This window comes from Dermacentor silvarum, chromosome 9 (assembly GCF_013339745.2).
Source record: "Dermacentor silvarum isolate Dsil-2018 chromosome 9, BIME_Dsil_1.4, whole genome shotgun sequence".
Lineage (NCBI taxonomy): Eukaryota > Metazoa > Arthropoda > Arachnida > Ixodida > Ixodidae > Dermacentor > Dermacentor silvarum.
In genome coordinates this window covers 44,268,963-44,286,782 of record NC_051162.1, presented here as the reverse complement: position 1 = coordinate 44,286,782, position 17,820 = coordinate 44,268,963, and the positions used below count along the sequence as shown (strand labels likewise).

General features: G+C 44.9%; 1 non-coding gene across 2 annotated transcripts; it reads right to left on the bottom strand.

Annotated features, from left to right (window-relative positions):
• Window positions 1–270: 270 nt before the first annotated feature.
• Window positions 271–17,768, bottom strand: LOC119465222 (uncharacterized). Of its 2 annotated transcripts, XR_007463537.1 has the most exons (3): window positions 17,275–17,768; window positions 4,028–4,135; window positions 271–853 (listed from the first exon to the last, which is right to left on the bottom strand). It is a non-coding gene; the product is annotated as an uncharacterized LOC119465222 (transcript). The 2 variants fall into 2 exon arrangements; XR_007463536.1 differs by lacking the exon at window positions 17,275–17,768 and having other exon boundaries at window positions 4,028–5,042.
• Between the last annotated feature and the right edge of the window lie 52 nt (window positions 17,769–17,820).

The window sequence follows — 17,820 nt, the reverse complement described above, 5'->3', positions numbered from 1 at the left end:
GGTTGCTGCTCGCGCAATAACGACAAAATTTGGGGTGAAATCTCTAGGTTGTTGGTGGGAAAAATTTGTTATTTCAAGGGAGTCTCCCGCTGCCACTTCATTACCTAGAGGTCTCTAATACATGTGCTTCTATAGAGTAATGGCGGGGGATAGAAAAACTTCGTTATATCCAGGATTTCGTTATATGGAGGCTCGTTATAAGCAGGTTTAAGTGTATCCGTGTTCGTTATATCCAGGTATGAATGCACAATAGCAAAAGACCACCTCTACAATAGCAAAACACTGCCTTTATTTACAATATTCCCCTCATAGCACAAGATTTCTCTTAAGTAAATTTAGTAGGAAGCTCTCCACCCTTAATATGTGCAGTCTTCTGTGGGTAACAAAACAAGCTGTGTCAATGGAAGATGAATAACAAAATGAAAAAGACACCTCTGGTCTCAATTGGCGAGTATGGTTCTGACGACACTTGCAGTCACAGCCTAACGGGCGGCCGTCTATCATAGCACCATACTGCTGATGTTGGCCGGCCGGGCCTGGCGCCTGCGTCCACCCCCGTGCGGATTGTGCGTGCGCATGTGCACCTTGACATCGCTGCGCTGTGCGAAGGCGGCTGGGCAGAGCGGGCATGAGTAGGGCCGCTCTCCAGTGTGCGTGCGCATGTGGCGCGCCACGTGAGAGCGATGCGCGAACCCGCGGTTGCACACGTGGCACCGAAAGGGCCGCTCGCCTGTGTGCACTCGCTCGTGAACCACCAGACTGGCCCTCTGCCGTGTCGCGTATGGGCAGTAGCTGCACTGGTACCGCAGGGCCCCTGCTGGCTGAGGCATCTGTGTGGAGGCCGGCAGGTCATCTACGTGTGGGAATGCAAAGGTTGAGTCAATAATCAAAAGGATGCTAAGAAAAAAAAAACAAGTCGAGCTGAATTACTTAACCATGCGATGCCTAAGATATCACAGATGCTACACTGAATTTCATTCCTTGAAACGCTGAATTAGGCACGGGAAACTCAATGCAAAGCGCATACTTGCAGCTTTGATATGCTAGAGTTAAGCTTCCAGCTGTGGATGATTCAACCAATGTACTATAATTATGTTATATAGCCCAAATTACATTTCATTGTTTTTTCAGAGCGATGCATTTTTGTTTAGAACCATTACACGATTTGACATGCCGTCGTCATGGTCATTGTTGGCTGTCTCTGTGAGAAGAAGCTATCGCTACTCTAGCCACAAGAATGGTTTGATTTGATTTGATTTATTTGTCTTTTCAAGAAAGAAAGCAGCAGTCACAAAAAGCTACTGCAATGAGTAGCTTGACGGGGTGACAGCCCCCTTAGAATGACAGCAACGGACAGTGCGTAGGACAAAAAAAATATAAAAAATGAATAAGATCGGAGAAAATGAAGAACAATATCTGTCGTAATGCTGCGCACACTTCCACCAATGATAGTGGACAGTTTGGTCACGTGACACAGTGTACCTGGGGGTGTATATAGATGGAAGAAAGAGCTACTCAAACATCAACTAAGATAATCTGAGGATAAAGGGGAAGGGGAATGCAGGAATAATGAAACAGAGCAATTTAGGGCTATTATAAATTTGAGGTGGTGAGAGCAATATCGAAAGAAGTAATGGTGCCAGTGCTAAGACTTGCAAATGCAATTCTGTGCTTAAAATCAAGAGATCTTGTCGAGGTTGAACGTTAACCAAAGGTCGGTGGGCCAGTTGGCTTTGGGAGCCCATGGTACAACCACAAATGAGACAGTGCAGGGTGACACTGCTTGGGCCTTTTGTGGAGGTCAGAGAAGCACAGAGCAAAATTGGTATTGAAGACTCAGGAACACGGGCGAAAAATGGATGGCTAATGTGCACAAATATCTGTACCACAAAAGTTCGGGAAGAACTTCCCTCACGATGATTGTCAACATTATTGCGATTAGCAATGAAGTACTGTAGTGACACGCCACATTGCTACCGCCAAAACCCATCATGCAGCCGGGCTCCTCTCTGGCACATTTCTCAGGACACATTGTGCCATCTAGTGGGGCCGCCACGAAATCCACATGTGGCGCATGACCAATCGTTTAATTCAGACAAGATTGTCTAAATATACATGACACATTCTACTTCGGCAGTGGCTGTGTATGGCGCGGCTACGCAGGCCCTATCTTGAAAGCGATCTGCGATGGGGACAGAGTGCGCCAAGTGCTGATAGCTTTGTGTGCGCTGTGTTCTCACCGCTTAGTTCGCATTGAAGAGAGGCAGCATGAAGGTTGATTCGCTCGCTGCTGCTGCCGCGCATATGCACTCCAGCGTTTTGACAGCAAGTTTCTGTGGTCATCGAGTGAGAAGTGCCCATGCTTGTTAATTTAGTTAGTAAGCGAATGTTTACAACTTTATACGGCCGATAAAACTACTATCCTCACTTCGTATAGCTGCCTAACAATTTGCTATCGCAATCGATGCTTTGCCTTTCAGGCGAGCGTCTTTTTTTCTTGAAAGGATTCGCCGCTGTCGGCAATAGCTCCGATTTCACCTTCGTCGCCCTTGCCAATGTTGTCGAAGCCCGGAAATCACGGCAAGGGTCTAAAAGCGTGGCATAATGCCGGTTCCCGAAAGTCGGCTTTGCTGCAGTGCAGCGGTGTTATGTGGTCAAGCATCAATTGATGATTTGCAAAAACAGTGCGTGCCACCTGGTGTTTTCTAACTACGTACTCTCGTTCACAGGCTACATTTCTCCCTTTAAGTGCACCCTCTTTCTCTTCCCGGAAGGAAGAGCCAGCACAAAGGCTTGCCAAAAATTACTGCGAAAATTCGAGGTCCTCCTAGTTACCCCACACCCGCAGATTCCACCCCCACAGACTCTGGCAGTGTAGAGGTTTGTCAGTGGTAAAGGGGAAGCTGATGAATGGGACCAATAGTTCCTTCTGCTAGTTTGTGGTCGAGGTTACGTCATTACAAATATCATTGCTCGCGCATGCACAGCAACATTATTGCGAATGGCCAATAGCGGTTCATGAAGTATACAAGAGCCACAGGACATAAAATGTGTTCCTTAAAGGGGGCCAAAACACTTTTTTAGCTAATCATAGAATGACATCATTATTACATTACGTTGCCCCCAAATCTCCTGCCGCAAAAATTTTTTGAATCCTTCAAGCGCAATTGAAGTTAGACGTAGTTATTGTTTCGATCAGTGGCTTCATCTCAGTTAATTTACACATGCACGCTGGAAGCTACACAAGGGAGACAGCAAGAGTCCAATACGTTGCAATATCCTGCTCCCACTTCACCACAACCTGTGTCACGATGTCAGGACACAGTAACCTCCAGGGAAACTAAATTAAAACGGGCCGTATAAAAGCTACATTGAAGCACTACCATCATGTGGTTCCTTAACTCACTCGCCAAGCTCCGTCTGCAATGGAGGAAGATGTAGCTTTGCGCAGAAGAACTGGAGAAGAGATTGAAAAAACGCACATGGAGTAGGGAATGCCAAACTACCTGCGATATTGTCTCTACGATCCCTTGTTCACCTTGTAAATAAACCCATCTCATCCGCAGCAGTATTAACTTAGGCGCGCCAAGTCTGAAACATACCAGTATTTTCTCAAGGAATTGGAGGTCTAGGATTATCGTTAAACACAAGAAAATGAACTATGTCAAAAATATTAAGTAGCCAAGAACATTGCATCAGCACTCTTGCAACAAATTTTGCTTTAGCAGGCACGATGTCTTTTAATTACCATGACCTTCTCTTACGAGACATGATTCTGTTAGATCTCAAATTTCATCAAATTAAAATTGCACCTAAAATGGCTGCATTTTCCAACTAATCTATTATTCTACCAGCCTAGTATTTTCTCTGCTGTATTCTGATAAATAAATCTAATCAAAGCAATTTAAATTATTTCGTAGATGCCTATTGGTGTGCTTCACATGACGGTACCTTCATCTCAACATTTTGGAGTTTCCTTTGCGGTTCGATGAGCCGTGACATGCATCATGTTGATACACTTGCCTACCTGTTTCGAAAAACCTTTCAGCTGCAGCACTGTTGACATCCACAGAAAAACCACGTTCCTCCAGATCAGCGAATGGCGAGCCAACTTGCACTTGCTCCAGGCCCAATCCTTATAAATTTTGGGAAGAAAGAAAATACACACTAATGTACTGCAACACGGTCTGAACTTGAGCTTGTTGGTACGGCTTCACGAGAGAAAAATTGTAGTTAAAAACATGAAATAGTGTGCCAATAGCCATTTTTGAGACCAAATCGAATAGTGGCAGAAGGAAATTGAATGCTTTTCCAATAGCTTTTAAACAATGAACAGTGATTGTCACAATTATTATAAAGCAATTTTAACATCCTGGTATTCATAACGCCACAAAGTTTGTCGTTGCATTAAACATTGGAGCGTTGCTTATTAAAAGCCCAAATGATGCATTAGGAATAAATAAGCAGTGTGTCCACGTACACAGGGCTCCTCGGAGAGTGCCAATGATTGTAGTAATGCTGGTGAAATCTGGCTCCCTGAGCAACGCAGCTTCGTCTAATACGCAAGTTCTCATGTTGTACGCCTATACGAAAATTATCGTACTTTCGCCGCAATTTTATGTTTAACTGGGTGCAGTGGGCACCTTCACAAGATTCAAAAACAATTTAAAAAATGTATTCATATTTCTAATAGTGACTATCTGATTTGAAGACCGAATCGAACAGGACACTATTCGATTCATTATTTGAACGTTTTAATATTCGCACACCTCTAAAGCCGGCACTAAATTGGCCATTCATTGCACAAAATACGGATGCGGACCTAGCTTCTACCAGACGCATATTGTGCGCAAGTATCGTAACGCGAGCTTGTGAAATCTGAGGCATTCACTGCAAGGGGCCTTTATCTGCCAGCTCGCTGTCCGTTTCCTCGACTGACAAAGAGATGGGCTATCTCCTGTGACTCAAGACTTGGGCACTCTTGTTTCATTTTTCCTTTATTTCAGGATGTGCATGCGGTTCCTGGTTGGTTCTTTAGCACCCTCTTTCTTTCTTCAGCATATATATATATATATATATATATGTATATATGTATAATCATTAACAAAGGGGGCAGTAAGCCCCTCTCCCACCTGCCGAATCTGATCGTATAGAGTGTCTCTGAAGTTGAATTTCATTCACGGCGGTGCCAAATTGTAAATGTAGATTACACCAATAAACAAAAAGAAACCAATACAAACAGCACAGACAAAAGTGACACTGCATATCTATGCTTAGCGATCAGAAACAAAAATGCGCAGATACACTTCCAGAGCAGCAATAACACTTGGTCCTCTGTCAAAGTTTCTATGGGCTGCATTACCCTAAAGCTCACATGCTAAGAAAATAAGTTTGTCAACCAAAGTTGGTCAACCAAATAGACCAAGACTGCAGTGGCGAATACACTACATCCTTCACAAACACTTGAGCAGCAGTACATCGCAACAGTTTGAAGTTGGGCTCATCGACTTCTGTGCATATCTTTTTTTGGTAAAGGTATTGTATGCAATAACACAAACAAAACAATATCAAAACAAAGTTGCAATGTACTGCATACAAACTTCCCACGATTCAAATTTTGGACAGGCTTGGTATAAAATGCAGTACACTTTTAAAATTTCCATGTCGTTGTTGCAAATGATTTCTCCTAAAGGCATGTCAATAGTCTACGAACAATCCAGCAAAACATAGAAGTCTGGATGACAAAAAGCATGATGCTGCACTCCCCCCCACCAATACACCACGTAAATACTCAGTGCACCCATTATAGCTGTCATATTTGAAGGTACAGATATTTATGGGAAAAAAAATAAAAATTAATGGATGGACGGTTTCGTCTCGCAACTGTGCATAACACGACGGTGAAAGGTTTGGGAAAAGAAAAAAAATCATTTGTGAAAATAGAGTTGTCTGCTATGTGACTGAATTTCTGGCAGTGCTTTGGTGATGCAATTCACAATGTGCTGATTTAAGCAGAAGCCAAACACCGGCAAATGAGATGCCGGTGTGGGGTTCGAACAGGCAACCAGCATCGAGAGGGAAACTGACTTGGTGGCAACCGTAATCTGCTGACAAAAATGCCGTCACAGTGGTGGTAGTAGTAGTAGTAGTTTTGTTGTAATAAAAGGAAAACGTAGAAAATGAAGTAATGCGGGCATCATAACTGTCTCACTCCTCGGTGGACATCTGAACATCCCGCGGCTGTGAGAAAGATGCAGGTGCAGAGAAAAGATAGAAGAGGAAAATTACAATACAATAGACGCAGAGAAAAGTGAGAAGGGAAGAAATACGCTAAACAATAGTAATAGTAATAGCAAAATTGTACACAGTGACACAAGTTTTAATGCGAGGCATTATTTGGCTCACTCCTCAGGTTTTCCCTCTCCAGTTCCACACCACACTCTAAGGAAAGTGGCAAGCTTGTTCATAACACACAAAAGGAATGGGACAACAAATCATCACCCAAGAAACTAAGAAATTGCGAGCGCTGAAAAGCTGCGCAACCCCACAAATCACAAACACAATCTTCCTCTTGCCTGGATGGCATGAACAAGCGCCACATCTTCAACAAGCGACACCTGAAACCATGGAAGAAGAGAAATGTGATTTCAGAACTCTGCAATAATTTCATTTTCTAAAGCACCATCGCAACAACAGAGACAATAAACACAAAGACTAAGACAAACCAAAGAGAGAGATTTGTGCTGTCCAAAGTGCCATGTCTACAGAGAACAGAGCTTTCGCGGGAAAAATGGCATAAACGTATGAAAGGATTCGTGATACCATTGTGAAAATTTTGAAGTAAACACAACTTTACATATATGGTTTATGATAAAAAAAATTGCAGTGAACACCTGATGGATTTCTCATTTTGACAAAAAAAAATACAGCTTGAACAATTTTTCTTTTTTTTTCCAAGACAAATCCACCGATACCGCCACATTGCACCATTCTGCTGGTGCTATCTGCGACAGCATGGCACCCTCTCTTAATGATTTTTTTACTTAAACTGGGCAATAGTGAATAACAGAGCATGGCCTCCAAGATTGCTGGTGCAGCTACATCAGATTTTCAAAATATGGCAGCCATGAAGTCATTTCCGGTGCTTCCAACCTCTTCCAGTGACTTCAGTATGCAAAAAGCATGGCCTACAAGATTCGTTTGCAATGTTCCGATGAACTGAACCCCATTTGGTCAAAATATTCCCTGTAACTAACGTCACTGGAAGAAATGAAATGGTGGAAAGTTTCCAGAAGGGTAATTTAGCATAATTAACTGATTCGACACTTGCTTTTAGTGTCCATTAAATGAACATTCCAGTGATGATTGCAACGCAAAACTGTTATGTGGTATAAGGACAAAAATTTACAGGCGGAAACAAAGTCAAAGACAAGAAAACGCATGAAAGTCAATATACACAACTGGGAAGAAGCCACACCAGTGGCATGGTGGTTACCAACACTACAACAGCATAATCAAAAGCACCTTCTGTTGCAGAAACAGCTACGATAGGCGACAAAAAATAATAAAAAGAAATTTCAAAGTTGAAGTAGCTATAGCTTCAACATACCCAACACTGTCGCTAATGTCACAGCCAACACAAAGAAGCACCACACAGGAGATGAAGACACAAGTATCGTCTCACAAGAAACATTGTAAAACAATGTTTATGTACCTGTGCGCCCAGTCGTATCAGGGAAGTGCATGCCTGCGTTTAATTCTGCATGCCATGTTAAATTTACAGTGAACGTATGAATCAAATCCAACATGCCCAATTTTTTTTCTTTAGCAAGCACAGTTTCATCAGGACATCACTTGACCTTTCAACAGAAGGAAGCACCTAAAGCAAAACAAGTCAAGCACAGTCAACTAGTCTATTATTACAGAAATTGTAATAATACTAGGAAACACTTTAAGAAATTACAGTTCACTATCTGCACTAGTAGAAATAAATTTGATCACATTTTTGACAATTGAAGCTCTTGGTAGTATCCCTTCACTTTAGGAAGTCACTCTTTACTGAAAGAAAAATACGATTGAAGCTCATATTCTCAATATATAATATTATGAATAAAATTAACAAAGATCTTAAATATCTTGGTTGTCTCAAAAGTAAAAAATGAAAATTGAAGGATTCAAGAGTACCAGCAAAACGGCAAAATTCTTACCAACACTTTTTTTTTTTGCTGGAACAGTAAAAGAACACAATACAGAGGTTGTGTTGCATGACAGAGATCGCTACAGGCGCAAGATTGTCGAGGCGACAGCAACACTGCACAATGATTTGAAAAGAACTCAATTTTCACTGAAGCAGTTGGCGATGGGTTTATGTGTGATGAGATTGGTTCCCTCTTTTTCTGATTTCATTGTTCCTGCGTGTAAAGTTCAAGGTTTCTAGCACTAAACATCAGTTGGAAGCTAGTGCTTGTGCCTTTAATTTAGCATTGTGTTGTCTGTCACATTGTTCACTAAACATCTAAGTGTTGACAGAGGTGGTTCCAATACGTCAAATATCTGAGTGGCAATTCTAGTAGCCACCGACTACAGCCTGCTAAAGATAATACACTGCTTTCACTAGGTGCTCCAGCACGCTCTCTGCCTCGTAATTGTCCATACTTTCATCCGCCTCCTTGCACAGGGTACTACTATAGTAACACAAATATGTACAATATAGTAAGACAAATAGGTCCGTGGCCATATTGGCCACGGACCTCTGCGGCAGGGTCAGCCACCTTCAAGGGAGCTGGAATGGGCAAAGGCCCAGGATTAGCTTTTGTGGATTGTGTTGATGTTGATAAAGCCCGTTTGTAGTTGCTAAACAGATAACGCAGGTGCAGCAGCGAATCCAATCTGCAATTGGAGATGCATCATGGTGAGGTACTAATGGTTCAGTGAAAACCTGCTAAGTGGAGAGAAATAATTAAAGGAAAAATGAGACATCCACCCATTCGTAGCATTGCTGCAAAGGAAACCAATAGGGGTACCTCGAAAGAAAAGCCTCGCAGTTGAAGAAATATTTGTTCTGGTTCGGGACTCGAACCTGGGACCACCTCCTTTCCGGGGATGTTAACGTTATGTCAACTTCCATTATGTCAAACACTTGCCTTTGCTTCGAGTTGTTGATGAATTCGACTTCGCCCTGCCATCTGCTAGCCGCCTGGTTAGCCCAGATGATAGAGCGGCTGCCCTGGAAAGGCGGTGGTCCTGGGCTTGAGTCCCGAACCAGGACGAATTTTGCTTCAACTGCAAGGCTTTTCTTTCGAGGAACTCGTATGGGTTTCCTTTGTAGCAATTGCTACGATTTGGTGGATGTCTCATTTTTCCTTTAATGGTGAGGTATGTGGCAGTCCGACATAAAATTCTTGAGAAATATGCCAACAGTAGTCTAAAATGAGACAATTTTGGAGATACCGAGGCCAATTTAGAAATGATATTTTAAGGGCACGAAACAACTGGCATCACTGATGTGGACTGACAAATGGCCACTAACCTCACCGAACATGACATAATTCAAACACTGGGTATACAGTGGTACATTGATTTTTGACATAACCAATGCGTGAGACTAGTGTCCGCAAGTGAAAACTTGCTAAAGCGTGTTACAGTTGTACATGCAAGGCATGTAGTATGATCTTATGTTCCTAGACAATCGCAGTGTTGAAACTAGGATGATGTCAGTGCTGTCTGCAAAGGTGGCTTAACATGCCTCACGAACACAACTGCAAATTTTTCCTGCAACGTCAAAAGTGCTAGGGTCCATATGAAGAATCCTCACCAGTCTTCCTGAAACTGAAAGACATAAACCTGGCTAAAGTTAGTTCAAGACTATTCTACTCTCTCAGATGGTGCAATAACATCCATCATTGTAATTGGCATTCAAGGTACAGAGACAGAGAAAGTGACAATGGATTGCGCGCTTTTGAAAGGACACGGGTGGTTGCTTCACATCAACTGGGGAATTCACCTTGAGTGTTGGCCTTCGCTATGCTTTAAATAGGCCCTGAAGCACCCATCGGGCTTGGTGAAATAACATAGTCCAAGCGTAGCATACACTGCTGTGAACATGTCAGCCAAGTTTTGCTGTCGTACGCGGTGCGTGGAGCTCGCAAGCGCAGCGCAAAGTCACCTTTCTCTAAAACGCTCTCTTTTTAACAGAAGCCATGATTGTGAATCTTTTCCGTGTGCTTTATTTCGTAATAAAACGCATTCTCATACGCGGCTGCTATTGGTCGCTGCGGTTGGCTACACCGGGGCCGCCGCGGGGTGCCACCCAGAGTCCACTGGCTAAGCGTACTGCAGCTCGCTGAGGAGAACCCTGTTTGGCTTTCATTTAGCGCATTGCAGACACCAAAATCAGAAGTCGTGGCATCTATGTTAACATCCAAAATGAAATGTGCGACTGCGTGCCACGGTGACATTCTGAAGGCGGAGCGTTTTGGCACCGCCCCACTCCGCCGTAGCCTTCGTAGTGCAAGGCATTGAAGAAGGAACGGGAGCACAGCATATTTCATTGCCAATAACTCCGCTTCTGCTGAACGCATTTAAGTACTTTTTGTGGCAAAGTATTTCTGAAATGGCCTATTTTCACTTCAAATGCCTTTCTCCACTTCGATGAAAAGTGGTTCAGGGCCCCTTTAAGAAGCACTGCAACATTTCTCGAACAAGAAAAGAAACATTTGCAATCCGCGGACAATGCTGGCAGGAACAAGCCAGCTAAATATTGCTCTGCTGCTGCATGAAGCAAAAAGCCTACAATGCCACATACAAGATAGCTTATTCTTTCCTGCAGCATTAGCCTCTACAGCGCACGTGGCCACTTAAGAGACAGTAACCACAGCCACATCGGATGAGACTCGAGCAGCAGTGGCGACACCTTGTGCTTGCTGCCGAGGTGGCACTTGACCATCTGCTGGGACCCATCTATCTTTTGCACATTCGTTCCTGTAAGCCGGTATACGAAGTTCATTCTGTGATTTACCTTCTACCACGGCAGCTTCAGACTGACCCTGTTGGACTCAATTATACAGGGCATGCAATAAACCAATTTCACAACAGGCTTTACTATGCTTCTCATTTGAACGGTAGTGCCAAAGCTAACACGACACAAAAGAAAGAGACAGGATGACCGGACAAAGCGCTGGCTAACTTTACTTACATTCAAAAGGCAAGGTAGCTGCCTCTGTCCAAGACGACAAATATGCCAGCTTTGTCCAACACAAACCAGTAAGAAGCACTCATTGTAGTGGAGCATGTATGTTCTCATTTCCATTTTGATTGTTCCTTGTGGCCATATATATACCAGGGGTTTCTACGCAGAATTTAAGTAATGTTTAAATATAGCCATTTTGAAATAAAAGGACGGTTCCTTTGGATACATGCCGTCAGTGGTGTCGACCAGTAGTGCACCCAGGATCTCTGCCAGAGGGGGGGGTTGACAGTTTACCAATACCATCTAAACAGCACTAATTTCAATTTCCTCAAGCGAAATTGTCAAAAAATGCGCTTTCTGCGAGTGTGCAGACGAGTGCGTGTCTTACATCTTAATTGCACTACTCAAATGCGCAAGGAAAGAAAAGGGGTTAAAAAAATGGGGGGTTAGGTCGGCCTCAGGGGGGGGGGGTTACAACCCCCGAACCGTTGGTGTGCCACTGGTGTCGACTACAGGGTAACGGGTGATATGTGGTAATTGGTCAGTAATTATCAAAAATGCATTCATGAACTTTTAAATTTTTCCTCGTAATAGGGAAATGGAAGCAAGCTCTTTCAAACAAGCGACATCAACCTTTGGATCCGGCAAAATGTGATTATGCAGAAATGGTGGCAAGACAAAGTTCGGCTATCAGAGCGCGCAAAAGCGAAACTAGGAGGCTGCAGTGAGCGCAAAGCTGCGCCCCTTAAGGTGGTGTTCTGCTTACATCAACCAGCATCAAGTAGTCAGTCGGCTGCACCAGCAAGGAGCACGGAGCCGCAGCATGCTGCCTGACCATGCATGGTCTAATTGCAGCATCAACCTGTGCTTTTTTTTCTTTTTGCAAAATATGGCAGCTAACTTCCCCAAGTGACCACTCTACACAAGTGCAATTCAGACTGTACATGCATGGTATTTTTGTTCCATGACAAACCTGCTTAGCCCATGAGACCAAAAGGTAGCAATAAAAGGATTCTACAATAGTAGTAGCTGCGGGGGATTAAGAACACGCTCCCCCTTCCACTTAAAGCTCACCGGAAAAGTTCACAATGGCATTGTTCTCAACATTTCCCACAATGTTGCACAAAGCCCAGGCACAGAGGGAAAATTTAATTAAATTCTGGGGTTTCGCATGCCAAAACCACAATCTGATTATGAAGCATACCGTAGTGGCAGACTCTGGAATACTTCTCAACCATCTGGGGTTAAGAGGCGAGGAATACTGTCATCATGGCACTGGCAACGCATGTGTTGTGAACGCACTGAAATTAGTATATTGTAGGCAGATAATTCATTACTGCAAACCATGACTTGCCAGCACACTGGCTTTAATGAAGCAGTGAAGCGTTGCTTTATCTCGGAATCTACTTTAAAGGGCTACAGCTTCCTTGTGGTGATGCCCACCATACAAAAGATTCCCTGTACTTGATCAGCAACACCACAGAGGCTCTGGCACAACATTCAACAGGAAGCTGTGATTGCATTCGCGTTTCCCAGAATGAAAGCACTCTTCAACTTGTACCAAGCTTGGCCGGGCAACAGAGTAGAGGCCGCGTCATCAGCACTTTTCCGATGACTTCACAGGCATAGTTAAGCCAGTCTGCGAGGGTGTGCGCAGACAGGGGGAACAAGTTCCCAACATGGAGGAAGGAAAACTTAGGCCCCGGCCAGCCCAACTGTGTTAAGGAGAGTGTGGCAGAAGTCACACGCTGTTTTTCGAAAAGGTGGATTGGGACTAGTGGTCCAAACATCCTCGCTTCTATAGCAACCGTGCCCATGAAGCTCTCACTGCTTTGGGCCTCTGAAAAGCGAGATAAGAGCTTTCGGCACAGGCCTTTCTCAAAGCACATTCCATTCGCGAGACGAGCTGTGTTGGGAGAGTGAGCTTGAAAATTGTGTTTCGAGTCTGTGAGTGCCAGCCAGCTGCACAAGCTCTTACCCAGTCAGGGCACAGGTCTTCGTCGTCTTAAGTACGCCACAGAAAAACACAGGCGTGCATCTTCTTCATGAACTGTTAAAGGAGCATCGTAGGTTTCAAACTGATGCGCGTCGGCAGTCAAGGTGGCTCGTTGCAATGCAAGTTCAAAGCTCACGCCCATCTCTTCCGGTGAACTGATTAATTGGTGACACAAAAGGGAGACGGCATACCAAGATGGCTGCACTTCTGTGATCAGTGGCATTTCAGCCCAAAGAGAGGAGAGAGGGGGAGTGCGCCGCTGCGAATTCGTGAGGCCAAGTGTAAGGCGGTCCACCACAACTATCTCAGCAGGTGCAAAAGATACACAGGTACACTTCTTCCCTTCTTATACAGCTATAAGTTCAGAGAATAGGCCAGCTGCCACTAGTGCAATGAGATGACAAAATGAAGACACACACTCACAAATAAAATCATACAGTCACCCTGTTTGTTATGTATCATTTCACTATATGCAAAAGAATTGTGTTTTAGCATTTTATTAGGGATGGGCGAATATTCTAAGTTTCGAATATCAATATGAATAGTTAGTGCGCAATATTTTATTTGTACTCAAAAATGAACTACTCTGTATTTTCAAATATCAAAACAAACCAAATATCTCACAACCAACTGTTAAGGTTGGGTTACTAGTCCTCGTCTGTTGAACAAAGTATTGCAACTTATCAGAATTAAAACGACAAACGTTTTCAAAGCAATGCGGACAGTGACAGCGCATAGAGCAACGCGAAACAGACAGTGATACTGGTGGCAGCCCGTCTGGGCCTCAGGTGGCGCCACCCGTTTGATGCAAAGCTCCGGGCAGAGTGAACTACGTTAGATGCGTGAAGCTGCCTGCCAGGGTGACCTTTTCTCGCCTCGTAACACGCACCAAAATTTGCTAATTAAATTTGTTTTCCTTGGCTGGACTGTTTGGAGGACGATCTGCCAGTTCTGCCAATCTGCTAATACAACATACCCCCTAAAATAAAGATTAAAAATGCTAATTAGAAAACTAATTCAAGCAGTCTGCCTCTTACCTGGTGCCCGCCGTAGCCCCCAATATAGCCCCTGGGCTAAAATAAATCTAAAGCAAGTTACCTTTAAAAAAAAAAAATTCCTACCTTCTAAAAAAAAGACACCCGGTAATTCCCACCTCCACCAAAATGTGGCACAAGGATTAAAGAAACAGGGAAATCTATTTAAAGGTTATTTAAAAAAGACAGGCAAAGCTGGCAAGTCCCTAACGTCGTAGTCTTCAGCCCCAAGCCCGTGCTCTCCTTCTTCTACCTTGCTTTCAGCGTTGTAACAATATGCATCGTGAAAGCCGCTACAATGAAGACCACAACAAATCTGCCTGTACAATGAAGGAATTGAGGCATCTCCAATGCGTGATATGTTGCTTGATGCTGATGTGACGTAGAGGTGCTGCCACTGCTCTCCGTAGACATCACCAAGGTGCGCTCTGCGCTAGCGGTAACAGCTGCTCTGGAAATGCGATTGACAAGCATGATGATATCAGAAGTGGTCCTGCTGGACTTCTCAAAGAATTGCTAATCTCGTATGCTACTTGTTGTAACGCATCAACAGGTGCGACGGCTGACACATGTCGTATCTGACGACATCATGATTTAATCATAACTGACGACCGACACCTTCTTCGCAGTCATCTAAGGCAGAAAGGAGGCGAAAGTCAACGAAGGCAACAGTGACGAAGTTCTTGTAAATGAACGAAGAAGCTTGATGGCAAGGGAAGTAATACCAGCATTCAACCATCGGCAGCTATACTTTGTGTAGCTCGTGCTTTTCGCTGCAGAGCCTGCTGTGAACCTTGGCGCAGTAAGGTTGGCGGCAGGGTTTTGACTGTGTGATAGAAGTCGGTTGCCAGACCTTGGGGTTAATGTTGCCAGACTGCCTGCCAAATTTGATGGGAAAGAACACCGCCAAATATAGCGAAAGCAACACGCCGTTTTCGAGGAGCACGGAGTTACCAGACCAGAAGCATAACAAACGCGCACCCTCCTAGCTCCAGACAGTACTGTAAGGTTGCTGCATAACCCGCGCGCTTTGGAATCAATTCCTCTCGTTGCAGGCCCTGTTCGCCGATCGTACGAAGCGCCCTTTCGCTGCGCGTTTGGCTGGTATGCACGGGATGAAGCTTTTGAAACGTTTTGCAGAACATTATTGTGCACGATGAATGCAATGAGACAAAAGCGATTGCTCTGCCTGGTATTGAGTGTGAAAACTACCTGGGCGTTTTCTTATCGCAACAGGACGAAGCGGCTGCTTTGCCTTGCTTCATGTCAGGAATGTCTTCGAGCTTTCACTGCGCGTGTTTCTGACATGCATCCCAAAATTGTCGGAGAGCTTTTCTCACTTAGTGCGCTATGGCTGTTAGGTACGGGATGAGGCATTGGATCGATGTGAAACTGAAACGCGCCGCAAAACACTCGGGGCGCTTTCTTTCATTGCGCACGATCACTGCAACGGGACAAAGCGCTTGCTCTGCCTTGCTTAACATAGTGTTGTGTCTGGCAGTCCTTCGGGACACAGGAGGCCAGCGCCGACTCAGACGCGCCAACCTGGCACCCTTTCTCACGGCCGAGAATTGTCACTTGGGACTGAGGGATTAGCAGTTGGTCTCCGGGCTACCTCATGCGTGGCTAAACGGCAGTGTCGCCCCTTGGTGCGGTCCCGTGAATTACCAGCGCCGCCCGAACCACGACGACGCTACGCCGACTGCTGCCTTTCGGGACAGCCACCGCCCTACCTGGTTCCGCGAACTGACCGCTATGGAGAGGCGAATCTTGAAAGGGGCCCGTGTCTGGCAATCCCGGGGGAATGACATCAACGTTCGGTTCCCAAGGTGTCAACCGCTGCCTGTGTTCGGAGGCGACCTAGCAAGATTGGAGGCGGAGCCCGGCGGGAAACGACGACACATCGCGTGCGGGATATGGTCACCTGATCAAAGACTGTCATTGGCTAAAGGAACTAAAGTGTATTCCCTCGTCGAGTGAAAGAGGGAAACGGAAGGGATAAAACAGGGGACTTGAGTGTTGTGAGAGAGCGAGAGGCTTGACCATGTAGAGCACGCTTGACGATGTAGGGAGGCTTGACCATGTAGAACGCTCGGAGATGTAAACGCTACTACATGCAAAAATGTTAGCACGTAGACGGCTCCAATATCATGGAGCCCATCTTGTAATATACCATGTACAGTGTATATAAAACAGTTTTCTAATCTCCCTGGATATCTCCTCCTCTTCGCACCTGGCACGGCACCATAGATGCAACCTTCGTGGCCGCTCGGACATCGACATTCGCAACAATAGGGGATCTCCTGGGGCTTTCACTATGCGCATTACAGGCTTTTCTGAAATGCATCATAATACCCCCAAGGTGCTTTTTTCTCGCTGCGCGCGTGGTTCCTCATGCAATTTCAATGCCGCAGGTGCAAATCTGTCATTAGCTGCAGGTTATTCGTACCTGTACAATGCTTCTTCTTGTCCATCACAAAGGGCTGCAGCTTAAGCACTTTCAGTCATCATAGCTGCATATTCCTTGAATATACAGTGAATGCACTTGGACCGCATCACAGCACAACAGTTTTTTCTTGGGTGGAGAGTGTCATGGCCGGAGTAGCGTGAAATTTCGCAACTCTGTCTATGCAAGTTTGGCAGGCAATCTGCAAACAATTGAGCCCAAAGTCTAGCCACAGACTTCTACCATACCAGTCAGAACACTGCCAAACTTGGCTGCAGTCACTTATTCTGTCAAAGTGCGCACAGAAAAGATAGCGAGCTATTTTACTAAGTATCCCTTAATTATTATTGCATAAGTTTTTCTGTTGTTGAACATGCTTAGCCTGCTCTTTAAGCGAGCGGTACAGTGCGCTACCTTTACAACTAAGTGACCTATATAACGAATGAAGACCGTACAGTTAACTCAAAACACTAAATCCGCTTTGTATGACTGCAGGCACGTGTCAGACGATCACGGTAAACGTTACTCGCGATGGAGGATAGAAACATTCCAGCGGGACTTCACTATCTTGCACACTTATGCCATGCAGCGCGCGACACCAGTAGCATACCGTACGTCACTTCACCGTAGCAGTCACTCGTCCTCCTTGCGTCGTAGGTCGCCCACTTCTGTCAAGCAGCTTTCGTTGGAGCACATTTATCGCATCTTGAACTCACATGGCGGAGGAATCCTTGGGCTGCACACTAGAACTGCACACGGCGGTCAGACGGAGTACGGTGCTCTGCTTCAGCAAAAGCCGATGACCAGTTCGACGACCATCACGACACACCATCCACAGACCCGGCGAGGAGGCGACATCGCAGTGCACAGCTATTTTCTCGTAGAGCAAACAGCAAAGCGCAAGGAACAAACCGAAAACAAACGGGCATTCTCAGGGTGCAACCATGAGTTGAAGCGTTGCGTCAGCAGAGAGCAGAGTCAACGGCTGGGCTCCAGAACGCGCGTTCAAATTATTGTAATGTACCATGCTTGGACGCGCACATCAAACAACACAAACGTGAATTCAACTCGCTTGACACAACACAACTAAACTAAACACAATGGGCGTCGCCATAACACATAGCGATAGACACTACAAATCAAGAGGAGCATGTAC